This window comes from Lactuca virosa, chromosome 8 (assembly GCF_052849685.1).
Source record: "Lactuca virosa cultivar CGN04683 chromosome 8, Lactuca_virosa_CGN04683_v6, whole genome shotgun sequence".
Classification (NCBI taxonomy): Eukaryota; Viridiplantae; Streptophyta; class Magnoliopsida; order Asterales; family Asteraceae; genus Lactuca; species Lactuca virosa.
The window spans coordinates 60,406,671-60,420,228 of NC_136433.1; positions in this window are offsets into that span (position 1 = coordinate 60,406,671).

The window sequence follows — 13,558 nt, forward strand, 5'->3', positions numbered from 1 at the left end:
GTAAAACTTCGACGGGTCATAACTTCTTTGTTATAACTCGGATTTCGGCGTTCTTTATATGTACGTAACCCTTGTAACATATACCACCACTTGGTTAAGATTATTCCTTCTAAATAATCTTCCATCAAAAACTCATTTTTTATGCTCATTGTCTCTAAATTGACTAGCCCGGATCTGCGAGCGTTACAACCACCACCAACACCCACCACCAACAACCACCACCACCCGCCACCACCACCCCTACCCACCACCCACCAAAACCACCACCCCTACCCACCACCCACCAAAACCACCACCCACCACTATCACTAACCTCCGCCACCGATCACTACCTATCACCACCACCCATCACCACCAGCCACCTCCATCCACTACCCACCAAAACCACCACCCGCCATCATCATCATCTACCACCACCACCCGCCACCATCACCTACCACCACCACCTGCCACCATCACCTACCTCCAACACTAATCAACACGACCCACCTCCACCACCCATACCCACCACCCACGGCCGTTCCAAACATATTTTGGGCCCAGGGCGAGAGAAAAAAATGGGCCCTTAAAATACACAAATGTCATCAAGTTTTTTATAACAAATCAATAATTAAAAGAAAATTATTTGTACTGTCTTCTAAATATAACAATTTCCATAAAAAATTTGGGCCCCTTTAAAAGATGGGCCCTGGTCGGTCGCCCCTATCGCCCACCCTCTAGGACGGGCCTGCCACCACCCGCCACCGCCACCGCCACCAATCATCACCCACCACCACCCACTACCCATTACCACCACCACCAACACCCTCCATCGCCACCAACAACCACCACCCATCACTAACCACCGCCACCCATCAATACCTACCACCACCACCCACCACTACCACCCATTACCACCATCCGCCACCACCACCTCCACTCACTACCCACCAAAACCACCAACCGTCATCACTATCACCACCCACCACCATCACCACCCACCACCTAACACCACCCGCCACCCCCACCCATATCCACCATTCGCCACCACCCACACCTGCCACCGCCACCAATCACCATCCACAACCACCTACTACCCACCACCACCACCACCCACACCCACCACCTGCCACCGCTACCAACCACCACCCACTACCCATCACCACCAGCACCCGCCACAACTACCCCACCCACCACCTACCGCCATCACTAACCACCGCCACCCATCACTACCTACCACCATCACCCACCACCACCACCCATCACCACCATCCACCTCCACCATCCATCACTACCACCGCCACATTTACCCCCACCCACCACCTACCAAAACCACCACCACCAACCACCAGCCACCCACCACCACCATCCATTACCACATACACCCACCACCCATCACCACCACCCCGCCTCCACCACCAACCACCACCACCCCACCTTTACTCCTAACCACCACCACCCCCACTTATAAAAACTACCACCTGTCACCACCAACCACCACCGACCACCACCATCACCACCACTACCACCACCACCAAACATCACCACACGCCGCCACTAGCCATCACCACCACCACCGCCACCCACCCATCAACAACACCTACACTTACACCCATCACCCACCAGTCACACAACCATCACCCACCAACCACCACAACCCTTCACCACCACTACTACCCACCATCCTTCACCAACCACCACCACCCAACCACTTATCACCCACGAACCCCATCACCCATCACCAATCTCCACTACTACAACCACCACCACCATATGTGATTAAATTCATATAATCACATAATTCATATGTGATTATATGTATTTAGTCACATAAATTTCATGTGATTAAATACATATAATCACATATGATTATATGTATCTAATTTACATATGATTTATATAGAGAAGATTCGTTTTCATTTTCTCCATTCAATAATCTTTCTCATGTAATCATACATGATTATATAATATTTAATCATATATGGTTAATGTGGACAAAGTTTTGTTTTTGTGCTATTGTTTTTTGATTTAATAGTTGTTCTCGTGTATATTATCACATGTGATTGTATGTATCAAATCACATGTGATTATATGTATCGAATCACATATGATTTATATGTGATTAAATACATATGATCACATGTGATTAAATACACGAGAAAAACTAGTGAATCGAGAATGCAAAAATAAATATTGTCCACGTAAATCACATGTGATTAAATACATATAATCATATATGATTAGATGTATTTAATCACATATGATTAAAGTTTAAAAAGAAAAATTATTGAATCTTGTCCACATAAATCATATGTGATTCAATAGTTGCTCTCATGAATCTTGTCCACATAAATCATATGTGATTCAGTAATTGAAAAGATTCGTTTTTGAACTTTCGATTCAATAATTTTATCATGTATTTAATCACATGTGATCAAATGTATCTAATCACATATTATTTATATTGAAAAGATTCATTTTCGAATTTTCGATTCAATAATTTTCTCATGTATTTTCTCATATGTGATTAAATGTATTTAATCACATATGATTAATATGGACAAAGAACAACATTTTAATCTAAAATTCAAAAAAAAATCTTGTGTACAATAAACTTACTTGCAGTTTCAAATGACATCTTCAAGAAGGGAGAAACGGATTCTGAACACATTCTTCATCTCCAAGATAATCCCTGTTCTTGCAGCTTCAAAAAAGAACTCTATAAATATTGATAAAGAAACTAAATTTGTTTTCTTTTAAGGATTGTGAGTCTTAGTAGGTTCATTATAGATAATATGAGAGAAAAAAAACTGTTTAAATCTGCCAAAAACTGCATGATAATATTGTAATTGTAGATGTAATTTACGAATGAGAGGATAAAAGAAATGTAATTGTAATTGTCTCTGATTCAAGGCAATCATTGACAATTTTAATAAAATACTAAATGTTACGGGAAGCCATTTCAACAAAAAAAAAGGTTCATTAAACCATCATAAATGCATAAGTCGAACACATGAACTCAAACTGAAAAAATGGAGATATGACAACCAATTTTCAAAAGAATCCCTTTTACCATGGTTATTAGTTTGAATTTTGCTATTGGATCTGAAAACTAAAACGAAAGAGAGAGAGAGAGAGAGAGAGAGAGAGAGAGAGAGGGGTGGCCAAGATTACCAAAGAGCTTCATGGTGGTGGTTTGCTGCCAGAGATGTAGCTATTTGAGTGTAGTGACAACCGTAAATGACAATCAGAAATATGATTCCACTTTCTCATTAGCCCTCTTGGTTGAGGTCTTTGAACCTGGATAGCCAACACATTAGAGAAATATAGTAAAAACCTTTTTAGGAGGATAATCAATCAGATGAAATGAAGTTATTGATCCAAATTACATGTGATTAAATATATATAATCATATATGATTATATGTATCTAATCACATATGATTAATGTGGAAAAAGATTTTTTTTTGCGTTTTTGATTCAATAGTTCTCATATATATATATAATCACATGTGATTATATAAATAATCACATATGATTTATATTGACATGATTATTTTTTGTCCATATAAATCATATGTGATTAGATGTATTTAATAACATATGATCAAAGATGACAAAGAACAATTATTAAATCGATAACGTGATAATGAATATTGCCCACATAAATCATATGTGATTGGATAAATATAATCATATGTGATTGTATGTATTTAATCATATATGATTTATATGGACAAGATTTGTTTTCACGTCAATGATTCAATAGTTGTTTCCGTGTATATGTATCTAATCAGATATGATTTATAAAGATAAGATTCATTTTTTCCAAACAAAATCATATGTGATTAGATATATATATATAATCACATATGATTAAATGTATTTAAGCGCATATTATTAAAGTGGACACATAACAATTATTTAGTCGAGAACGCGAAAATGAATATTGTCCACATAAATCATGTGTGATTCGATACATATAATCACATGTGATTTTATATATATATATATATATATATATATATATATATATATATATATATATATATATATATATATATTGTAACGACGTAAATTTTAAAACAATTTTTCATTTTTCAAACATAATAAAACTCATATAATATTCTCAAAATCTCATGTATCAAATGTCATCACAATAAAACATATCCCAGAATCTCAACACATAATCCTCTGCCAGTGTGTACAAATCATGCCGGCGCCTTCCCGCGATCCTCGCTGGTACCTGAAACACATATCACATAACACGGTAAGCATAAATGCTTAGTGAGTTCCCCAAAATACAACATACAACACATAAGCCACTCGAGGCTATAACTCGGTATGACCCTCCGGTCAATGTGTCTCAGCGGGACCCTCCAGTCCCGTAGCTCGTTGGACCCTCCAGTCCGGTCTAGCTTGTTGGACCCTCTGGTCCGGTCTAAATCGTTGGATCTTCTGATCCGGTCTAAATCGTAGGACCCTCCGGTCCGGTCTATATAACACATAGCATACATATATCACAATGCACATAAACTCAACATACACATAACACATAAGACCCTCCGGTCTGCACATAGTTACCACTCTAGGTAATGTATAGTGAGAAGACTCACCTCGGGTAAATCTCGAAAAGTCTCGAACTCGAATATCTTATCTAGCCTCCGCCTAATCACATAAAGTAATTATCTCTAATTAATACAACTCTCAAAGGCTAGACTAGTCCCTCCCTATATTCTCTCAGAAGGGGGAAAGACCATTTTACCCCTCGAATGGTCCAATGTCCAAATGTTGACCAAACCCTAAAAGTCAACCCCAGTCAACGGTCCAACTTTGACCAGACTCGTCGAGTGTACTCGGGTGACTCGGCGAGTCCATGCGTGTCCTCTGAATCCTCCTAGGGCCTCACTCGACTCGTCGAGTTAACCTTTCTCTCTATGGGTACCACTGATCGCGAATCGTGGTGCAACACGATCCGACTCGTCGAGTCCGCTCATGGACTCGGCGAGTTCCTTCCATGAGAATGCTCAAACGACCTTCTGAGGTCAGATTTGTTTCTCTAACCTATAGATCTGACCTTCTAACACCCTAAAGTCACGTAAAGGTCTGAACTTTACGTCCATGCATCTCACATGTAGCTCTATTTGATGAAAAAGCTCTAAAAATGGAGTCCTAGGCTCAATACCCTCATGTAACAACATAAACCTTGGTTGTTGGGACAATCTGGACCTCTCAAGGTCCAGATCTAAATTCTATTCCTCAATGGGACTTCACATGCTCCATAATCCAACTAAAGAAAGGGCAAAGAAACCCTAGATTCCATAAATCTACCATATACATGAAAATAGGGATGGATTCATACCTCAAACAGAAGCCCTTGATGAAATAGAAGAAGTTCTGAGCCCCCTCTAAGCAGCCTAGCTTGAATCTTCCTTCCTTCCTTGCAAGAATGCACTATGGTGGTGAAATTAGCCCTCTCTCTCTCTCTCTCTCTCTCTCTCTCTCTCTAAGCTCTTTGGCTCGCTAGGGTTTCTCCAGGGTATGAGTGGCCACAAATGAAGGCCATAAGGACCCTTAAATAGGGCACAGGCCCAAAGATTTAGGGTTTCTGCCCACAGCGCGGACTCGTCGAGTCCATTCATTAATCCTAGTCAACAGTCGCGATCCTACTCGACGAGTCTAGGCGTCAACTCGTCGAGTCCCTCTCCTTGACTCAAAAATAAATACTCAATTTATGATACCTGGAAATCCGGATGTTATAATTCTCCCCCACTAGAATCAGACTTCGCCCTCGAAGTCTCGTTCTGCAAACAACTCTGGATGCTGCTCCCTCATCTCCATCTCCGGCTCCCAAGTCAGCTCGGACCCTCTCCGATGTTGCCACTGGACCTGAACCAGGGGCACCTCCTTGTTCCTCAGAACCTTAATCTTCCGATCCAAGATCACGATCGGTCTCTCAATGTAATTCAAACTCACGTCCACCTGAATATCCTCTAGCGGCACAACCGCCGTCTCATCGGCTATACACTTCCTCAACTGGTATACATGGTAGGTATCATGGATCTGACTCAACTCCTCGGGTAGCTCCAGAAGGTATGCTACCTTACCCACCCTCGCGGTTACCCTGAACGGACCAATGTATCGGGGCCCCAGCTTGCCCCTCTTCCTGAATCGGATCACTCCTTTCCAAGGAGATACCTTCAGGAGTACGAAATCTCCAACCTGGAACTCGAGCTCGGATCGCCGCCTATCCGCATAACTCTTCTGACGGCTCTGGGCTGTCAGTAACCTCTGTCTGACCTGCTGTATCTGCTCAGTCGTCTTAAGCACTATCTCAGTGTTACCCATCACTCGCTGCCCTACCTCTCCCCAACAGATGGGAGTTCAACACCTCCTCCCATAAAGAAGCTCAAAGGGAGGCATACCAATACTCGAATGGTGGCTGTTGTTGTAAGAAAACTCAGCCAAAGGTAGGTATGTGTCCCAACTTCCACCGAAGTCCATAACACATGCCCGAAGCATGTCCTCGAGTGTCTGAATCGTTCGCTCACTCTGACCATTCGTCTGTGGGTGGTAGGCAGTACTGAAGTGCAATCTCGTACCCAGCTCCTCATGGAACTTCTTCCAAAACCTGGAAGTGAAACGTACATCTCGGTCTGACACAATCGAGATCGGCACTCCATGCCGCGACACCACCTCTCTCACATATATTTCTGCCAGCCTCTCCACAGAAGAGCTCTCACTGATAGCAAGGAAGTGAGCGCTCTTCGTCAGCCGGTCCACAATCACCCAAATTGCATCAACACCCCTCGCGGTCCTCAGCAGTTTGGTGATAAATTCCATAGAAATCTGTTCCCACTTCCACTGGGGAACCTCTAGTGGCTACAACTTGCCATGCGGACGCTGGTGCTCGGCCTTAACCCGACGATAGGTCAAGCACATCTCTACTACCCATGCAACATCCCTCTTCATACAGGGCCACCAGTAGTCTCTCTTCAGGTCCAAATACATCTTAGTGGCCCCGGGATGGATCGAGAATCTCGATCTATGCGCCTCCTCCATCAGAGTGCTACGTGCCCCGCCCGTATAAGGCACCCATATCCGACCTCGAAAGGTCCTCAGCCCTCGGCTATCCGTCACAAACTCGGATACCTGCCTAACCACCCGCTCTCTTTTGAGGTTCTCTGATCTCACAGCCTCTTCCTGGGCCTCTCGGATGGTATCTAATACCAGAGTCATCACCGTCATCCTCATGCACATATCTCGAATCGGGGCGCTCTCCGCCATGCGGCTCAGAGCATCGGCTACCACATTAGCCTTGCCCGGGTGGTACAGGATCTCACAGTCATAATCCTTTACCACATCCAACCATCTCCTCTGACGCATGTTCAGGTTGGGCTGATCCATCAGATACTTCAAACTCTTGTGGTCCGTGTATACAATACACCGAACCCCATACAGATAATGGTGCCATATCTTGAGGGCGAACACTACTGCCCCCAATGCCAAATCGTGGGTGGGATACCTCGTCTCATGAGGTTTCAGGTGCCTCGATGCGTATGCTATCACGTGCCCCCTCTGCATGAGCACCGCACCCAACCCCGATATAGACGCATCACAACACACCATACCACAAAATCCTACATTCCCTCCGGAAGGGCTAACACCGGGGCTTCGCATAGTCTCTGGCGAAGGGTCTCAAACGAGGTCTGCTGCTTTGGACCCCAAGAAAAAGCAACACCCTTCCGGGTCAATCTGGTGAGGGGAACGACAATCTTGGAGAAATCCCGGATAAATCTCCGATAGTAGTCGACCAACCCCAGAAAACTACTGATCTCGGTGGGGGTTCTCGGTACCTCCCAACTTATCACAGCCTCAATCTTGGCCGGATCGACCAATATCCCATTCTGATTAACGAGATGTCCCAAGAACTGGACCTCTCGTAACCAGAAATCACACTTGGAGAATTTTGCATAAAGCCTCTCCGATCTCAATACTCCGAGGATCTCCCTTATGTGCTCCTCATGCTGCTCTCTGGTCCTCGAATACACTAGAATGTCGTCGATGAACACAATCACCGATCGATCCAACATCGGCCGGCATACTCGGTTCATGAGGTCCATGAACGCCGCTGGTGCATTGGCGAGCCCAAAAGGCATCACCACGAACTCGTAATGCCCATAACGAGTCCTGAACGCCGTCTTCTGGATATCCTCATCACGCACCCTCAGCTGGTGATATCCAGACCTCAAATCTATCTTGGAAAACCAAGACGCACCCTGCAACTGATCGAACAGATCGTCGATCCTCGGCAATGGATAACGGTTCTTGACCGTTAACTTGTTCAACTCCCGGTAATCAATGCACATCCGGTGTGAACCATCCTCTTTCTTTACAAAAAGGATCGGCACACCCGGTAACTCCTCTGGGAAAACATACGGAAACTCTCGCACTATCGGTACCTCACCGACAGAACTCGGCCTCTCTGCGGCGACTTGTGTATCCATCACATAGGCTACAAACCCTCTACAACCCTGTTGTAGACTCTGTCTCACTCTGGCAGCCGAACAAAATGCTGACCCAGACCGGGTATCCTCGCCATACACCGTAAGTACTCCCCCAGTAGGGTCTCGTATGGTCACCAACTGCCGCTCGCAGTCTGTAACAGCTCCAAATCGGCTCAACCAATCCATGCCCACGATGACACAAACATCACCCATCGCAATCGGTACCAGATCTATCGGGAACTCAACACCGAAAATCTCGAGTACACATCCTCGAATCACATCAGTAGCATAAACCGCTCGCTCGTCAGCTATAGAAACGCGTAGCGGTCGACTCAACGCCTCTCGTCGGGTACTGATGTGCTGGCTAAACGCTAATGACACGAAAGATCGACTCGCACCCGAGTCAAATAACACCAAAGCAGGTACATAACTCACAAGAAAAGTACCTATGCATACCACAGAATAAGCACAATATCTCAAACTCAGTAAATAAAAGAATACATACCAGCCACGACATCGGGCGCTGCGCGGACCTCCTCCGCTGTCAACTGAAATGCTCTCCCGCGAGCCTTCGGTGCCTCGGCCTTCGCTGGCCGGACCTCGGTAGCTCTAGCAGCATGTGCAGATCCCTGTGCTGATCCCTGAAGTAACTGTGGGCACTCGGCCTTCCGATGGCCTGTCTGGTTGCAGTGAAAGCAAACTGAAAATGCCTTGGGGCAATCCCTCGCGATATGCCCCTCCTTCCCACACTTGTAGCACACACCCGCTCTGTACGTCCCATCATGGCTCTTGCCGCACTTCCCGCAAGTGCGGCCCTTCGGACCTCCAGTTCTCGAATCAGCGGGCTTTGCCCGCTTGGCTGTCGGCTGAGACTGTATCGGCCGCCTATCCCTCCTCTGAGACTCGGCCTCCTCCCTGGCCTGAGTCTCTAGCTCAATCTTCCTCTTCCGGGCATTCGCCTAGAGCTCGACAAATGTCCGGTATGTCGAGTTCGCCACGAACTCACGAATGTCCCTCCTCAGTATGCTCAGATATCGGCTCATACGTGCCTGCTCGGTAGACACGTGCTCAGGGCAAAACAATGCCCTCTCATGAAACATTCGTGTAATCACAGTCACGGACTCCGTCCCTTGCTTGAGGGACAAGAACTCCTGCGCCAACCATTCCCTCTCCACCGGGGGAACATACTCATCTCGGAACATGGTGGTGAACCTCTCCCAGGTCACCGCTGTAATCTCTGCAGGAGTGAAGTCTGCCGTAACAAACTTCCACCAGTCCTTCGCTCCCAAGCGAAGCTGGTTCAGCACGAACCGTACTCTCAGATGCTCCGAACAAGAACAGGTGTAGAAGCATCCCTCAATGTCAGAGATCCACCTCATCGCGGCTATCGGATCCTGAGTCCCATCAAACTCTGGTGGCTTCGTGTTGCTGAACTCTCGGTACATCAACGAGTCACCCCCCTGTGGCCTGGCAGCGGCGACAGCTGCGGTGGCTGCAGCAACAGCAGCCTCGGTAAGAGAAGCATACCGCTCGTCAAACGTCTCAATCAAAGTGGTCTTGATAAACCCAAACATCTCAGGATTCTCAGCTCGTATGGCTGCAACCACCTCCTCGTGAATCAACCTACGGATCTCCTCATCACTGGTACCACTGCCTACTGGGTTGTGGCGCGTCCCAACCATGATGTCTCTGAAATACAACACAAGAAAATCAGAGACTCGCTCGATTATACTCGCACTCGATACTCAACCCTACTTGTTCTTTAGTACCCTAAGGATTCTTACTTGGATTGCTCCCCGATCCGGTGTTTCCAGTAGTACGGACCCTATACTACCTTCCACAACGCATCGGTATTCACCAGAAGTCCTCCTCCTAGGATCCCAGATCACAAGTACTCTATATCTCACTTAACTCAGGCTACTCTCTGGTAGACCACTCATAAGCTCCTCGCTGCTACCTACTTACTCTCGAAGTATCTCATAGTAGCAGTAACTCCTAGGCTAAGGCATCACAAACCAGGCCCACTCTAGTCCTAACTATGAACACCTAGCCTACTCTAGCATGCATATCATATCACATAATATCTCATAACACATAATGTAAGGGTATTTTGGGAAATCACCGTTCGGGCGCTGGCTGATCGTACACACTGCTTCGTTCTGCGTTTCTCGAAAATATTTTTCTCTTTTTAGAAAAATTGTTTCTTTTATGAAATTTTTTCTCAAATCCTCAGTTTGAGTTCAGATACGCCCAAAGGTGCATCCGAATCCCTCAAACCAAGGCTCTGATACCAACTTGTAACGGCGTAAATTTTAAAACAATTTTTCATTTTTCAAACATAATAAAACTCATATAATATTCTCAAAATCTCATGTATCAAATGTCATCACAATAAAACATATCCCAGAATCTCAACACATAATCCTCTGCCAGTGTGTACAAATCATGTCGGCGCCTTCCCGCGATCCTCGCTGGTACCTGAAACATATATCACATAACACGGTAAGCATAAATGCTTAGTGAGTTCCCCAAAATACCACATACAACACATAAGCCACTCGAGGCTATAAATCGGTATGACCCTCCGGTCAATGTGTCTCAGCGGGACCCTCTAGTCCCGTAGCTCGTTGGACCCTCCAGTCCGGTCTAGCTCGTTGGACCCTCTGGTCCGGTCTAAATCGTTGGATCGTCTGATCCGGTCTAAATCGTAGGACCCTCCGGTCCGGTCTATATAACACATAGCATACATATATCACAATGCACATAAACTCAACATACACATAACACATAAGACCCTCCGGTCTGCACATAGTTACCACTCTAGGTAATGTATAGTGAGAAGACTCACCTCGGGTAAATCTCGAAAAGTCTCGAACTCGAATATCTTATCTAGCCTCCGCCTAATCACATAAAGTAATTATCTCTAATTAATACAACTCTCAAAGGCTAGACTAGTCCCTCCCTATATTCTCTCAGAAGGGGAAAGACCATTTTACCCCTCCAATGGTCCAATGGCCAAATGTTGACCAAACCCTAAAAGTCAACCCCAGTCAACGGTCCAACTTTGACCAGACTCGTCGAGTGCACTCGGGTGACTCGGCGAGTCCATGCGTGTCTTCTGAATCCTCCTAGGGCCTCACTCGACTCGTCGAGTTAACCTTTCTCTCGATGGGTTACCACTGATCGCGAATCGTGGTGTAACACGATCCGACTCGTCGAGTCCGCTCATGGACTCGGTGAGTTCCTTCCATGAGAATGCTCAAACGACCTTCTGAGGTCAGATCTGTTTCTCTAACCTATAGATCTGACCTTCTAACACCCTAAAGTCACGTAAAGGTCTGAACTTTACGTCCATGCATCTCACATGTAGCTCTATTTGATGAAATAGCTCTAAAAATGGAGTCCTAGGCTCAATACCCTCATGTAACAACATAAAGCTTGGTTGTTGGGACACTTTGGACCTCTCAAGGTCCAGATCTAAAGTCTATTCCTCAATGGGACTTCACATGCTCCATAATCCAACTAAAGAAAGGGCAGAGAAACCCTAGATTCCATAAATCTACCATATACACGAAAATAGGCATGGATTCATACCTCAAACATAAGCCCTTGATGAAATAGAAGAAGTTCTGAGCCCCCTCTAAGCAGCCTAGCTTGAATCTTCCTTCCTTCCTTGCAAGAATGCACTATGGTGGTGAAATTAGCTCTCTCTCTCTCTCTCTCTCTCTCTCTCTCTCTCTCTAAGCTCTCTGGCTCGCTAGGGTTTCTCCAGGGTATGAGTGGCCGCAAATGAAGGCCATAAGGACCCTTAAATAGGGCACATGCCCAAAGATTTAGGGTTTCTGCCCACAGCGCGGACCCGTCGAGTCGACTCACCGACTCGTCGAGTCCATTCATTAATCCTAGTTAGCAGTCGCGATCCTACTCGACGAGTCTAGGCGTCAACTCGTCGAGTCCCTCTCCTTGACTCAAAAATAAATACTCAATTTATGATACCTGAAAATCCGGATGTTATATATATATATATATATATATATATATATATATATATATATATATATATATATATATATATATATATATAATCACATATGATTTATTTGAAATATATTTATTTTCATGTTTTTGATTAAATAGTTGGTCTTATATATTTAATCACATGTGATTAATTTCTGTTATTAAGAAAAACCTTTACAAATATTTAATCAAACACATAGAGTGCATTTAATAATTTGCAGATACAAATTTTTTTTAAACCAAAGCAAGCCGTACTTAGACAACCGATGATACTAACAAATTCCAAATAGTCAAGACTCAAAACTTTGATTATTTAACAAAAACAAAACTTACAAATTAAAGCAATCAAAAGATTAAAAACAAAAAACAGTTGAACTAATTAACCACCAATCCAACATAAATGATAAATAAACAAATATCAATACGTAAAATGTGATAAATGAAATGCAAATACAATAAAGCAAATATCAAGATACGTAAAATGTGAAGAGTAGTTCTTGAAAACAATCAATGATCATTTATAACAATAAATAAACAACCTAAGATCCAAGATGGATTATGTAATAGTCAAAAAATTGCCAAAAAAAACTACACCAAGTGTGGACATCATTTTGTCTCGGGTAGTGTATCCAGAATCATTAATTCAAAACAATAGATAATTAGGTTCTAGAAAAGAAACGTATTAGATTTAAGTGTTTAAATCGGTGGACCCAGCCTTACTAAAACAATATCGTAATTCATTATTAACCCATTCCATTGATTATCGTAATTCAGTTTTAACCCATGGCATAAATCAATGAATCAAACACATACCAGCTAGTGGTAAATTAGCTCTGAAATAGGATATTGGCGACTTTCTCCGATCGAAATTGCTTTCGATTTTCTCCCTATGTTGACCAATGGAGATAATAATATCTATACATATCTATATAATGGCAAATATATATATATATATATATATATATATATATATATATATATATATATATATATATATATATATATACCTTAATAAGCATTTACAAGATTTTGCTGAATTTTAAGAGGTACACACCC